The following is a 13549-nucleotide window of genomic DNA, read 5'->3' on the forward strand; positions in this document are numbered from 1 at the left end:
TCTGTTCGAAGTGAATCTTGATGAAAACACAACGCTTGCACGCTAACTAGTATCACCTACTCTAGTCAGTTGTTTTTGGGTTGACCCTTGTCATCTCAATCAAGTAGAGTAAGGTGAGGGGGAAAACCTTAACAAGTATGTCAGAGGTATATACAAAAATACTTCTCTTAAGGAACAACCTCTTCTTCTCTCAATAAGTTTGCGCCTCTGAAATGAATAAGTGTTATGCACAATTTTTGAAAAAAAATGAAAAAAATGAAAATATGAAAAATTTTGAAAAATGAATAAGGTGAAAGAAGAGAAAGGCTTCATGTGCAGAGTGGTGATGTAAGTAACTCCACTGAGGTACTGAACGGGCTCACTATATACGGAGTGATGCTTGTGTTCCTGCGTGACTTCACCAAGGTATTATCCAGGCCTATTGGTAGCGGAGCAACACCAAAGATGAAACTTAAACTCTGACTGTTATATTGCTTGTGTACCAATGTACCACTCATCCCCAATCAAAAAAATTGTGTTGACTTGGCTTGGAATGTGTGCTGACTGACCAAGAGCATGGCAAGTGCTACATCTTTCAATCAAGCTAGTGTGGGAATCAAGATGATCCAAGAATCAAACAATACATCTAGAGGAGTTAGACTTGTTTTCCCGAAACAAAGCCCACTCAGAAAGCTGGAGTTCTACCAGTGTGTCGCCAAGTGTTGTAGCAGCTACAAACCACCCTCCAATTTTTGTTCTTAGCTTCGTTGTGGAGCCTCCCTACCAACCATCCTTAGTAGCATGCCTTGCACTATCCAAGTACATAGGCTTTAGCTAAATTTCAGTGGCCTACCAGCCTGTGCATGTCAACTTGTTTGTCTCCCACTGCAGGCAGTCATTTTAGACTTAGTCTATTTTTTGGCTGAGATGCTCCCCTTGAAAATTGTGTAATTTTGGAGGGGAACCAGCCTTCCCTCCAGAAATTGTGCAATCCTGCTGGGCTCCAGAAATGCGTAGTTCAACTAGGTAGCCTTCCCTCTGGAAAATGCGCAATTCAGCCCGACACTAGGCTTCAGCTTAGGAATTGCACAGTTTTGGCTGACAGCCATGGCTTCATTCATGAAATTGTGCAGTGCATGAGGGACAACTAGTCTAGCTCAGCCGAGAGATTCTGCAAATCTCATCCCCAGCCTTGCAAACTGTAGCATGTCCTTTCAGGCTGACCGATTCCTTCCAGGACTGAGAAATCATGATTTTCATGCATGGGCTGCTTTTCGTAAAAAAGAAAAAAAGTGAAAAGCAAAGAGCATCCCTAGATTTTAGGGATCCATTTTTAGCAGTTGGAGGTTACACGCAAAAGCCATTGTAGAAACCTCCTGCCAAGTGTCTCTTTTTCCTAGATTTGTGGCATGCGCATGATAACCTTGATCTGATCAAAACTCATTTATTCGATGCTTCAGAGCTTATTCCTCACATCGATCTTGGATCTCTGACATCCCATATCACATCTAGGAGTCTTTGGCACGTTTGACTCAACTATTCTGGGTGAGTCCGCTTTTCATGTCTTTTGTTGCTTTTATGGCACTTTTTGTATTTCGGCTTGTGTGAGGGTTGTATGCTTGGTTTCAATGAACGCTTGTTTTCGTTTTGATGTATGTTAGCTTGTAGAAGCATTGTTTCAGTTTTCCTTTGCATCTCACTATTGTCGCATGCATGACACTGTTTCTGCACTTACAGTCATCGTCACGGCAACTCACATCACAGACATGCTTGTTTTCCCATTTTTTAAATCCTGCACTCACTATTTGCATGCATGATCATCCATTCTTTTTTGCACTCAGTTTTTCCATGCATTCATACTTCTCATGTTTTCAGTCGCCTGTCAACGGGTCTGGGCTGCCGTGGCATGGACCTTACCTTGCCCAGCTAGAAATTCGCATTTCTGGAAGTGAAGGCTATACCTTCCCTCTAGAAACTATGCAAACTTGGCCTAGCACTGGCCTCCAGGCTTGCATTGTGCAATTCTGGGAGACAGTGCCTTGGTGGCCCTAGAAACTACATAATGCAGTTTGCTAGTTTGCATGTCATTGCTGACTGAAATTGCGCATTCCATAGTTTTAGTCCTCAGCTGGCTAGGTTGGACTGCGTTTTGTAGTTCCAATAGTCAATCAGCCTCATGACAGCTTAGAGTTTACCTCTCGTAATTTTGGCAGTCAATCTCCTAGCCTCCTGGTGGAAATTGCGCAATCTTCACAGTTACTCACACAGGTATGTTGCATGTCAGTCCTTAATTTTTTTTCGGTTTCAACTGACATATTGCTTGCCATTAGTGTTGTTATGTCTCCAGGTATCATAGGTGTTCATCTGCCTCTCAGCATTATAGGTACAATGGCCTCTAAGAGAGCAGGGTCAAACGACACCGTTGAGGGCACAGCTGGAGATGTAGTTGAGCGAGTGTCTATGAGCTTACATATCTATGAATACACCAAGTTGTTCATAGATAAGGATATTAAGAATGAAATGGCAATGACATCACAGAAAGCAGCACCATCAACAACATCAGACGGTAGCACACCTGCGCATGACCAACGCAAGAGGAAGGTTTATGACGGTGCAAAAGCGGAGCAAAGCTGCAAGTTCAAAGAAGATCCACTTGTGATGAAAGCATCTTTGGAGATTGAGACTAAGAAGCGACAACACGACAAGATGATCGTGCAATGGAAAAGAGAGAAACAAAGGATGGAGGAAACAAAGAAGGAGTTGCAGGAGTTGAAGTGTAACTGAGGGAGGAACAAGAGTTGCGCAGAGGAGAGAAGGAAGTGCAGTAGGAACAAGTACATTGGGAGGCGCAACAGGCACATATTGATGAAACTACGCCCATAGAGGTTATAGACCCTTCCCAGCAGCTGGCACGAAGCATACAAGGTGAGGAGTGTTGTCGATCACATGCACGAGTGTTCAGGAGCATGGATTTCAATATGCACACACATGCAATCCCATCTATTGGCACACTCATTGACTGGAGTTGTATATGTACTTTGATTAGTTTATGCGCATTGCCACCAGTGCACACTTGGAGATTAGCACAGACACTATGCATCAGTATGTTGTTGGTCCGAATGCACTTAAGACTATGATGCGCATGTTATCAGACAGGTTGGACAGAGGAGCCAAAGCAGTGTACTTGGATGCAATAGAGGCAAGAGTTTGCTTCCAGAAGGATGTCACCACAGAGTACACAGACACCATCATGGACTACCAAGCTTGGCATTCATTCGCCACTGTCGATCATCGCAAAGATGCCAAAGAGTTGGTCTTCCCACAACTGTCCCAGTCTTAGTGATGTCTTGCATGGTTGACTCAAGCCTATTTTGTCTCACATGGGTACATGTGCAGATTGTAATGTAACATGTTGTAAAAGTGAAAGACCAAGTGTCGATAATCGAATGTAACAGTCATGTAGTATTTGAAGAGCCATGAGGGTAGGTGAAGAGTCACAAAGGGGAATGTCAAGGGTCACCCCACCCTTTTCTATTTATAGAACCTCATAACTGATTGTATAGGCTTTTGGGAGCCAAGCTTCCTATAGGTGTAACTTAGAGAAAGCTTGGAGTGTACTATAACACGCATTGACTTCTCCACATTCCAAAGCTAGTATATCTATTTGGAGGAGCATGCAGAAATGACTGTAACGTTGCGCTGTCGGAACTAGTGGTTGGTCATGGTTGTATGTATGATTGGAACTTTCACTTTCTTAATATAACATAGCCATCACATTTCATGCATATGTTGTTATTGTAGTTCAGGTTTCTTGGTTACTCTAATGATATATGTAGTTGTTTGCTTATGCATGTATGTATGGATTCTTCTATATATGTTTGTATGGATCTTACTAAGATGTGATGTTGGTTTAATCATCACTTTGGATCATTGGTTAACTTGATTTCCATCTTGTGATGTATCTTTGCTCGTGTGTATCCTTTGAAGCCGCATGTTTCCATAGGTTTCTAAGGGGCACACTCATTCCCCATTCCGTGTGTTAGACCCCTTCATGCACCTTCCTTGGCTTGCTGCATTGGTCACACCCTTGCTACCAACAAGGACATCTTACTCACCTCTACATGTAACCACGGTCAAGGAAATACAATACTACCCCACTGCTGGGACTCCTACACCAAACGGTCTAAGGTCTAGTTGGGACTTCTTACTGGGAAGATCCCTTGACATGTTGACGGGTCCAACACCGTCAACAGTAGGAGAAGCAATGTTTGAATGCATCAAGAAGACTTATAGGATTCATATGAAATCACTTAAACGTCCTTGCATGAAAAAAGGAGGAATGTAATTATCCTCATAGTTAAGGGAAGTGAGTAAACATATCAAGGTCTCCTTTGAATTCATGGGAAGCAACTCTTAAGGTTCTCTCATCCCTATGTAGCAATAAAGTAGACATAAAAGAGATATTTGAAGTACTAGAATATATACTCTCTGAAACGAAGTAACGAAGATCATATCACTTAGACCTGATTAAAGGCATGAAAAAATGAAGGAATATCTTCATGAGATCTCAATTGAGAGATCTAGGAAATATGATGTTATGAAACCAGCTCACAAAAAGATAGAAAAGAGAGATCCACGCCTTATAATTCAGCCTCTTCGAGGGGGCAACCTCCTTTACATTACATAAATGAACAATTCTTGGATGATACAAATGAAAATACCTCCTTTCTATATATAGGAGTCTAAGTGGTCCAATACAATCAGAGCCTACATAACAATAATATTGTAGGGCACAACAATAACAATAGTGGGCTTCTATGTGGCACAATAGTAACAATATGGGCACTACATGGGTACATCAATATAAATAAGGGGTATAACTACAATAGTAATGGGGTAATCACTAGTATTATAGGGACCCAACATATGATAAGTAGGTGGTCATCATTGATAAGTGAGGTAACTAATGTCAGTGAACAAGAAGGTTATCTCATGTGGAAATTTATGGTCTCTATGCTATATAGAGAAAGACAAGCCATAGGAAAAAGTATTAAAGGATAAAAGAATTCAACCATGTGCAGAAAGGAAAAGCAAGGTTGGTCCTCAAGCAAAGGAAAAATAAGTATAGTGAAGATTCAATGCTATAGAAAGGTTTTGGAAGTTCATATCACTGAAAGATGGAGGAAGATAAAGAAAAGGGCCAAGGAAAGAGGGAGTATCAAATATCTCCTATGAGTAAGATAGTATCCCTCACAAATGGGTCCTATCACAAGATCCTAAATCTTGTGTTATAAGATATGACAATGATAATACGATGCATCATGGCATCATGGAAGTATTAGAAACAAGAGATCGTGACATCACCATGGGAATCATGAAGGAGAAAATCCATGGCAGACAAACATGTAGGATATATAGCTATTGGGAACCTTATTTAACATTGAAGAAAAAGAAAGGAGTCATCTAATGCTCATCATACATCAAGCCAAAAAGGAAACATTGGCCAGTTGGGGATATAGAAGATCCTCAAAAATTATCCGATGGAATCCTCATCGTACTGTTCACTAATCTAGAGATGAAGCAAGTGTTTCAAAAAGAAATCCAACTTATGGAATCCATGAGATAATGATGTGATGACATGAAGCAGATCAAGGGATTGAAGATCTCTTCAATCAACGAAGTTTCTGGAAGAAGCCTAGATGACCTAAAGGTAAAATGAGGTATGTATGAAATTTTATAATGTCATGTCATATGGTTGCAGGGAATATAGATTTTCACTTCTATCCTAAGAATCATGATCAAGAGAAAGGGATCTCCTCCTATGAAAAGATGAAGAAAGGCATAAGTCACACAACATGAAATCAACATAATATGTCCTCATATGAAGTATGAGGTGGTTGACTACAATTAAGAAACTCTTATTGAAAGATCCTAGAAATTGAATGTGTGAGGAAGGAAGAGATCAACATGTAACCATGATGAAGGCAATCAACATCCAAAAGACCAAGAAGATTTGACTAGAAAACCTTTGGGAAAGATATGAAGACTCTGATGAAAAATATGAAAAAGATGAAGACCCTTGCCAATAAATATATGTGGGAGACGTGTCAACATGTATGCAAGATTTTGATACCTATAGGAAGATGTCATGATAAAGATCCATCTTGAAAGGTACATTTTGATTTAATGTTTTGATTTCTTGGATAATATATGTATGAATTCATGAAAGGCTACTGACACAAAAGTTGTAAGTACAAGTACTACTAGCATTAATGTGGTGGATGGAAATTTCTAAAAGGAGCATGGAGAGAAAAGAAGTGCCCATATGAAGAAAGTTCCAGATGTATGCCAAGAAGGCCACTTTCCATGCAGAAAGGAATGGCATGACAGAATATGAAGGAAATTGTTTGATAGTTGTTGCCCTACAAGAAAGAAGCTCAACTAAATTTCATGACATCAAGGAGAGATGTTGATCAAGAAGCTAAAGAACCCACGAAGAAGAAGTTGCTGATGTATAGACGAGTCCCTAGTTAAGAGGGGGCTCTGACAAGTCCCTGATCAGGAGAGAGTTTTAATTAAGATCACCCCTAATTACAAATAATTGACAATTGTGTTTTTAGATGTCTTTTGTCATGCACTAGACCACGACTAACAACAGTAAGTCTAGATGAAGGCGATGAATGGAAATGTAGACACATGATAGGCACAAAATCCTTGCCTTCACTTCAGAAGAAATAATGGTAGGTTGGGTAATCATCTAGCATTTGATACTCTTTGAGGATGTGTAGGGCATCCAAGACAAGAGTAGGCTAGAAGACCAATATTCTTTGAGGGTTTGGAACCCAAGATAAGAATAGTCCTAGATGATCATACTCAGTGAACACCTCGGTGGGTATGTACCTTAAGAGACAATGATGAAGGTGTCCATAAATTATTGGTCTCGTAATCATTGTATCTCATGGTCTCATAGAGAGATGGAGTTGTTAGTCAAGGCCTTGCACTATGACAATGTTGATTGATATCATGGTATACAGATGGGATTACCAATCCAATTCTTGTTATGAGAAATTATTCAGATTGAGATTAACCAAGTACCATTATGAATACCTCCCTAGTTAAGAAGGAGTGTTGAAGAAAGTGTAACTAGGTTTGGTATTTACAAACGTAACTTTGATCTTTGCACTTGTTAAGAAAAATAAATATTATATTTTGTAAATTATAAGAATGAGTTTCTTGCTCATTCCATAGGTCTAGGAAAGTCAAAGAGTCAAAGACATGTAAAAATCTCTTTGTGAGCATATGTGTAAATATATTTACTAGTCTAAAACGCCCTCCAAGACAAGAAAAACTCTCCAAAGACACACAGGGAGATGTCTGCCAGCAAAATGACAAAGAAAGGAAGTCATGTCAGCCTCAAGATAAATATAAATGACAAGTCAGCTCACAAAGGAGACACAACACTTTTGTTGGACATGTCGGCTCAAATAGAGGGAAAAACCACGATATATAGGAGTTTGCACCCTCACATTTGGACAAGAAGATCCTCGCACTCCTCTCTGAAATCTCGATCAAGTTTAAGGTTACAAATGTCTCGGAAAAGGTGTAGGACAGTGTTTCAGTTAGGGAAGGATCCCTCTAGATTTTCGGATAAAGATGACAGTTGTACACTCTCACATAACCTCACAGTTTATGATGAGGATGAATGTTGTACACTCTCACATACCCTCACAGTTTCAGATAAGGATGACTATTGTACACTCTCACATACTCTCACAGTTGCGGATAAGGATGATTGTTGTACATACATAGCTACACTCTCAGTCAAGGTGCAGTCATGACCCTAACATGGTCATGATCTCAGTAAAGGCTACAAGAAGACAATCATGATCTCGGTGGATCAAAGGAAAACTCTCCAATACATATCTCAACATGGAAGATCTATTTGATGAAGACTTCAGTGAAGGGACAACAAAGATGTTGCAACAGTAATGAAGTGATGCAGTAGTGATGGCCTCTGGAGCAACAATGAGGTGATGATTGGTGACTTGATCTTGGAGTGGCCTAGTAGATGGAGGGTCATGGTCTTGGTGTTTGTCAATTGAATCTCCATAAGAATAATTTCGTGCGTGTTTTCCTCTCTAAGAGGGAGGGATTTTGGCCCTAACAGAAAGCCAAACGTCTTGTATTCTTGTCTCTTTGTTTTCGTAGCAGTTTGATGAATCAAACACACAAACTAATCATAAGAATAATATCAAGCTAAGATAAATCAAAAGAGCACTTCACAAATTGTTATAAAGTATAAAAGAATCACATTAATCCCACTTGCCCTAGATTCTTCAATATCAAGCGGGAAATTTCAAAATTTGAAATGAAATATGAAAGGGAGGGAAGCATGAAAATTTAGAAAATCCACAGCGATCACCCCTCATATTGTGTTTCAGAAAATCAAAATGTGTAGCTTGGCTTACCTTCGCGACTAAACTATGCCAAGCCGAAACACCAATAGTTGCTGCACGTTCCGGATACCCATGTATTGGGTGGGAAGTATAACAGTTTGCTTCTATTGGGTGGGAAGTATAACAGTTTGCTTCGTCCTCCTCTTGGAAAAAAATATTCAAAAAGTGGAACCATTTGCACCGCCCTTGCTCTATAAAGAATAATTCACTTTGCTGCACAGTTGCATGCAAAGTGAGTCATGGGAATTCATTGTGCCAAAAAGATTACGGGCAAAAAATCAAGTGAGTCATGGGAATTCATTGTGCCAAAAAGACTACGGGCAAAAAATCATTCAGAAAGATGTGCATTTCATTCTTCCTGTCACCGGCTTATACTGACCAAACAACATATCCATGACTACCCTATTGAACCGACCCATGCTCTTCATGTGTTGTCAAGCTACCTTGTCATTGGTGACGAACCCCTTCTCCTTCATATTTACTAGGAGTTGCCGCATCTCGTCAGCCTTCTATGCCCTCAAGTAGGAATCAACCAAAGTGACATAAGTGGCAGCATTGGCCTTCCAGTCATAGCCCAGAATATCAAGCATATATTTTCCGGCCTCCTGAAGCATTCCACCCTGCCACAGCCCCTGAATGAGAACATAGTAGCTATAGGAATTGGGCAAGCACCCCGAGGCCTGCATTCTCATGAAGACCTTGAGGGCGTCCTTGGGCTTGCCAGCCTTGGCATAGGCTTCCACGATGGCAGTGTGTGCAACGACATCTGACATCCTCGACTTGTCCTTCATCTATCCAAAGAGCTTCATGGTCTCGTCGGTTAGCCCGTCCTTGGATAGGGCGTCGAACATCTTGATGGCATGCTGAACGAGGTCGTCCTCTCTCATCTTGTGGAAGACCTCCTGCAGGTATGTGGGGTCATCGGGCTGCTCATGAATCACAGGCTTCTTGTTGAAGGGGTCGACAAGGTTTTGTGTTTTTTGGGTTCCACGGGGCCCTTGGGTTTCTCGTCCTCCTTCTTCTTCTCTTCGCCGTCTAAGTCGTCCTCCGAGGCGTTGTCGGAATTGTCTTGGATGATGAGATTTCAGTGCTAGGGTGCCCTTTCGAAGGGTAGTGTTGTGGAGGTTACCGTTATGTATTAAGCGATATAAGGTCTCACGGATTTCAGGGATTTGATATTTGAAACGAAGTTATGGATATCAGAATATCTTATTGTGAATGGAGGAGCAGAAATTGAGAACTTTGATAGAATCAAGGAATTTAAACACGTGTTGATTCTGCTGGTTATTGATAAATGACAGATGAAAGGGCGTTCGAACAACATCGTGCTTGTTGTTATGGCCAACTGCACCAGAGAGCCGAAGAGTGAATATTGTAGCTGTCACTGAAAGTGTTTGTTTTTCAGAAGAAAAAAGCTGTACATTTTTATAATTATGATAATCATAATGTACAGAAAGATGTAGAGGGGATATTGACAATATATCCAGCCATGATACAAAAAAGAAACATGTATGCATTTACAAAAACTATTAATATGTTAACCATGACTACGTTACTGATAGATCTAAAACTTTGATTGATAGAGAGATAGACCCTCAGACAGAGGATAAGGAAAACTAATACATGATACCTGTGAATACGAAAATGATAAAAAAATAGGTTCATGATACATACCAGGCTGGATAAGTATTCCTATATACCTGACATGGAGAATGGATGAATTTGATGTGTGATAGATCCCTCAATGATGCTCAGATACCATCTTCCACATTGAATCTGCAAATCCTTTTTAGATAGTGCATCAGCAATCGAATTCTGTGAGCGTTTTACATGTGAAATGGAGAAAAGAGAAGTCTTCCAAATAGATGATATCCTATGTATCCATCCAGAAAGATTGGCATTTTTTATTTAATGTTTTCCAGTCACATGTTTGATGATAATTTTTGAGTCCTGGAAGATTTGTATTGGGCCAGTATCCAAAAAGGAGCAAAAGATAAGGAGACCATATAATGCCATGGCCTCTGCTTTGTTGTTAGTCGGTGGGCCACCATTCCAATAAATTGAAAAGTGTTGGTCTTTGACTATGTTGATGTATATCCCGCATGCACACAAACTATCTTTTGCAGCTCCATCAAAGTGAACCCTCGAATAAATTAACTAAGAAGGGGCAGACACATTAGATATATGATTTCTTGGTTGGGAATATTATGGAGGATAGAAAGATAATAGGGGATTATCTTATCATACGTGAAAGACCTGTGTGTGGGTGGGAGCAGTTAAGAAAAATATGCATATTATCCTCTGTCTCCAAAAGGGTTTATTGCCATTCGCTAATATTAATTATACGTAAACAAATTGAAAATTTGAATTTACTTTACTGCACACTAACATTAATGTGGGGTGGAAAATATTTGTGTTTGTTAAGGATCAAGTTTAAATTAACAAGCAACTGTGAATTTTATTATTATTTTAAACGAATTAAATAATATAACTTCATGTTCATTAGAAATTGTGATGAAAAGCGTCAATGATACCATCATATTCATGAGCAACGAATTTAAAAAAAAACCTAGTTTAATATAAATATCAAGGTTATACTCATTAAGATGTGATAATGGTTAATTTTTAATGTTAAAATAGATTAAAATATGATTATAAGTGGATGTTGTTGTTATTATTATTATGTATTTCTTTAATTATGAGTATGGATAATTTGATAATTTGTGGAAGTGATTAGATTAAGTATAGAAATCAAGTCTATTTTTATCTGAGAATTTTGCAATTCAAATATAACAATAACTTCTAATTTACCAATGGCCAAGATGTGCTTATTCTTCTACCTTATTTCAATAAACTAACATAATTTTTACTTTTTAGCTTTTAATTCTTCATTTTCCTACTTTCTTTACTTAAAACATATATAAAATTACAAACATTTTAACCTTATCACACAACATTTTTTTATATATATTCATTATTATTGTATAACTCTATTTTATATTAATTATAACCTTATGTTATAATTATATACTACATTAAACAAAATTATAACAATTTAAAACTAATAGATTCCTATAATGTTTTTCTTAGTTAAAAGACAAACCTTGCTAATCCAAACAACTACTAGATAATGAGATATTCCCTATGGGATAGTTGTGCCTAATGATTAATTTCTCACCTAATGAATGTAGCTATATAAAATAGGTGCTACCTTTAAGAGAAAATTAAGCTTAATAAAGTAAGGAATAGGTACATAAAGTGCTCAATAAATAGCTTATTCATTCCAAAAAATTAATTAGGATCATGATATGGCCAAGATTATTATAATATGATAATGGTTCACCATATGCTTTAATCGGTGGATTTATATTATAAGTTGTCCCCTCACTCTTCCAAACATTTGTATCATATACTAGCAAACAATGACATGGGTATCTTCTCCTAATTGCACAAATTATTGTATGTCTTTCCAAATATAAAGGAATAACATGACATGCAATGTGTAGTGGAGATGCATCCATTATTGGATGGTTTATTTTCACCTAAAAGCATCCATGGTCGAGAAGGATGTTAAATGAATACCCAAGCAGAAAATTTATGGGCGGTCACCTATATTGTTTAAATGCTCACATTTATTAGTTTAATTCATTGATAAAATTTGACTAATGGTGGGAGAATGGAGGGTATCTACCAACTATTTGACAAAATTTGTGAACAAGGTTTGGTGTTGTGAATTTCGTTGATTATTTGTTAAGATTGGGTATTATAGCAAGGCCTTAGAGCTCATTGCAACAATAAAGCATTGACCTGAAAGCCATACTTGGCTACGTGAAGTTCCTAATTTGGGTTTCTGCATTAGGACTTAGTACATAACTTATTTGATGAAAATCTATAGTGAAATGTGATTTAATCACCGATGGTGATAACATTACATGCTCATAATGCAAGAAAGGCTTAGAAATGTAGCATAGAATGTAGTGTGAATGCATTCATTAGGTCATGAGAATGTGAGGGTAGCATTGATCTAGGGAATAGAAATCATAGTGAGTTACTATTCTATAGCTTTATTTGCAAGTCAAAATGGTTTAGTAATGGTTAAGGATACCACTGATCTAGGGAAAAGCCAATGTCAAGAGATGCTTGTAAAATCTAGTGCACAAGAAATAAGAAAACCTTCTAGAAATGACTTGTCATCTATAATCAATGTAGATCAATATGCAACTCACAATTGTCTATTGACATATTTTTTTGTTTTTGGTCGCCAATAAAAAAAATCCTCTTTGGAAGAATATGAAATTTCTTTGGTAAGTTCATCCAACAGTTTTGTTATATTGCATATTGGAGAAAAGTATGGTAGGGTTTCTATCACACTAATTAGGAAAGGTAAATTCACAAATCACCACTGTCTCAATGATATGTAAGGAATCTCAATCACCTATTAAAGTAATCATCGAATATTACATATGTAAACAAGAACCCTATCCAATTATAATATTGGAATAAGTGACAAAAAAACATATAAATAGAAAGAGAATTGTATAGTTTCCATATTCTAGATTAATGGTGTTAACATAGTGGAATTCAGGTAGCACCTTTCAAGACATTCCCAAATCAGGAAAATCCCATCCACAAAGCCCAAGTGTGCCCTTAGCATCGGATAATACTAATACGAGCTAGTGAGAAGATGTGGGCATATTGACCGAAGGATTTGAACTCCAAAGTTTACTTTCTGATGGGCAATCCTATAGGCCCATACTATGCTTGCCCAATATTTGGCACATGGATACTTTGAATGTCTAGAATAAAATGAAACAATGATAGAGGACAAACCTAAAATAGAGGATAGGGAAATGCATAGTACATTCCTGCAACCCTTTCTCTGTAGAACACAATTCTCTCTACTAAAACTGCAGGCTGCACATTTGAATAGTTGTTGACTCCTAAGAATATAATTGCTCCATACAAAGCCCCAATGACGATAAAGAGATCATTTTTGTTGTCCCTGATATATAGTAATCTAGTTGTTAGTTTCTAAGAAGATTGTATATCATACAAAATGAAAAGATCACACATTTTGCTGATTTTTCTATTCAAACAAAATGTTTTGGGTACTA

The 13549-nt window shown here is 38.1% G+C and overlaps 1 pseudogene; it reads right to left on the minus strand.

The window, feature by feature from the left end:
- Nucleotides 1-8767: 8767 nt before the first annotated feature.
- LOC149196313 (uncharacterized) lies at nucleotides 8768-9759 on the minus strand (annotated as a pseudogene).
- Between the last annotated feature and the right edge of the window lie 3790 nt (nucleotides 9760-13549).

Source organism: Pinus tabuliformis, chromosome 2_2 (assembly GCF_031772625.1).
Source record: "Pinus tabuliformis cultivar Carrire ecotype Pingquan chromosome 2_2, CPIR1, whole genome shotgun sequence".
Taxonomy (NCBI): Eukaryota; Viridiplantae; Streptophyta; class Pinopsida; order Pinales; family Pinaceae; genus Pinus; species Pinus tabuliformis.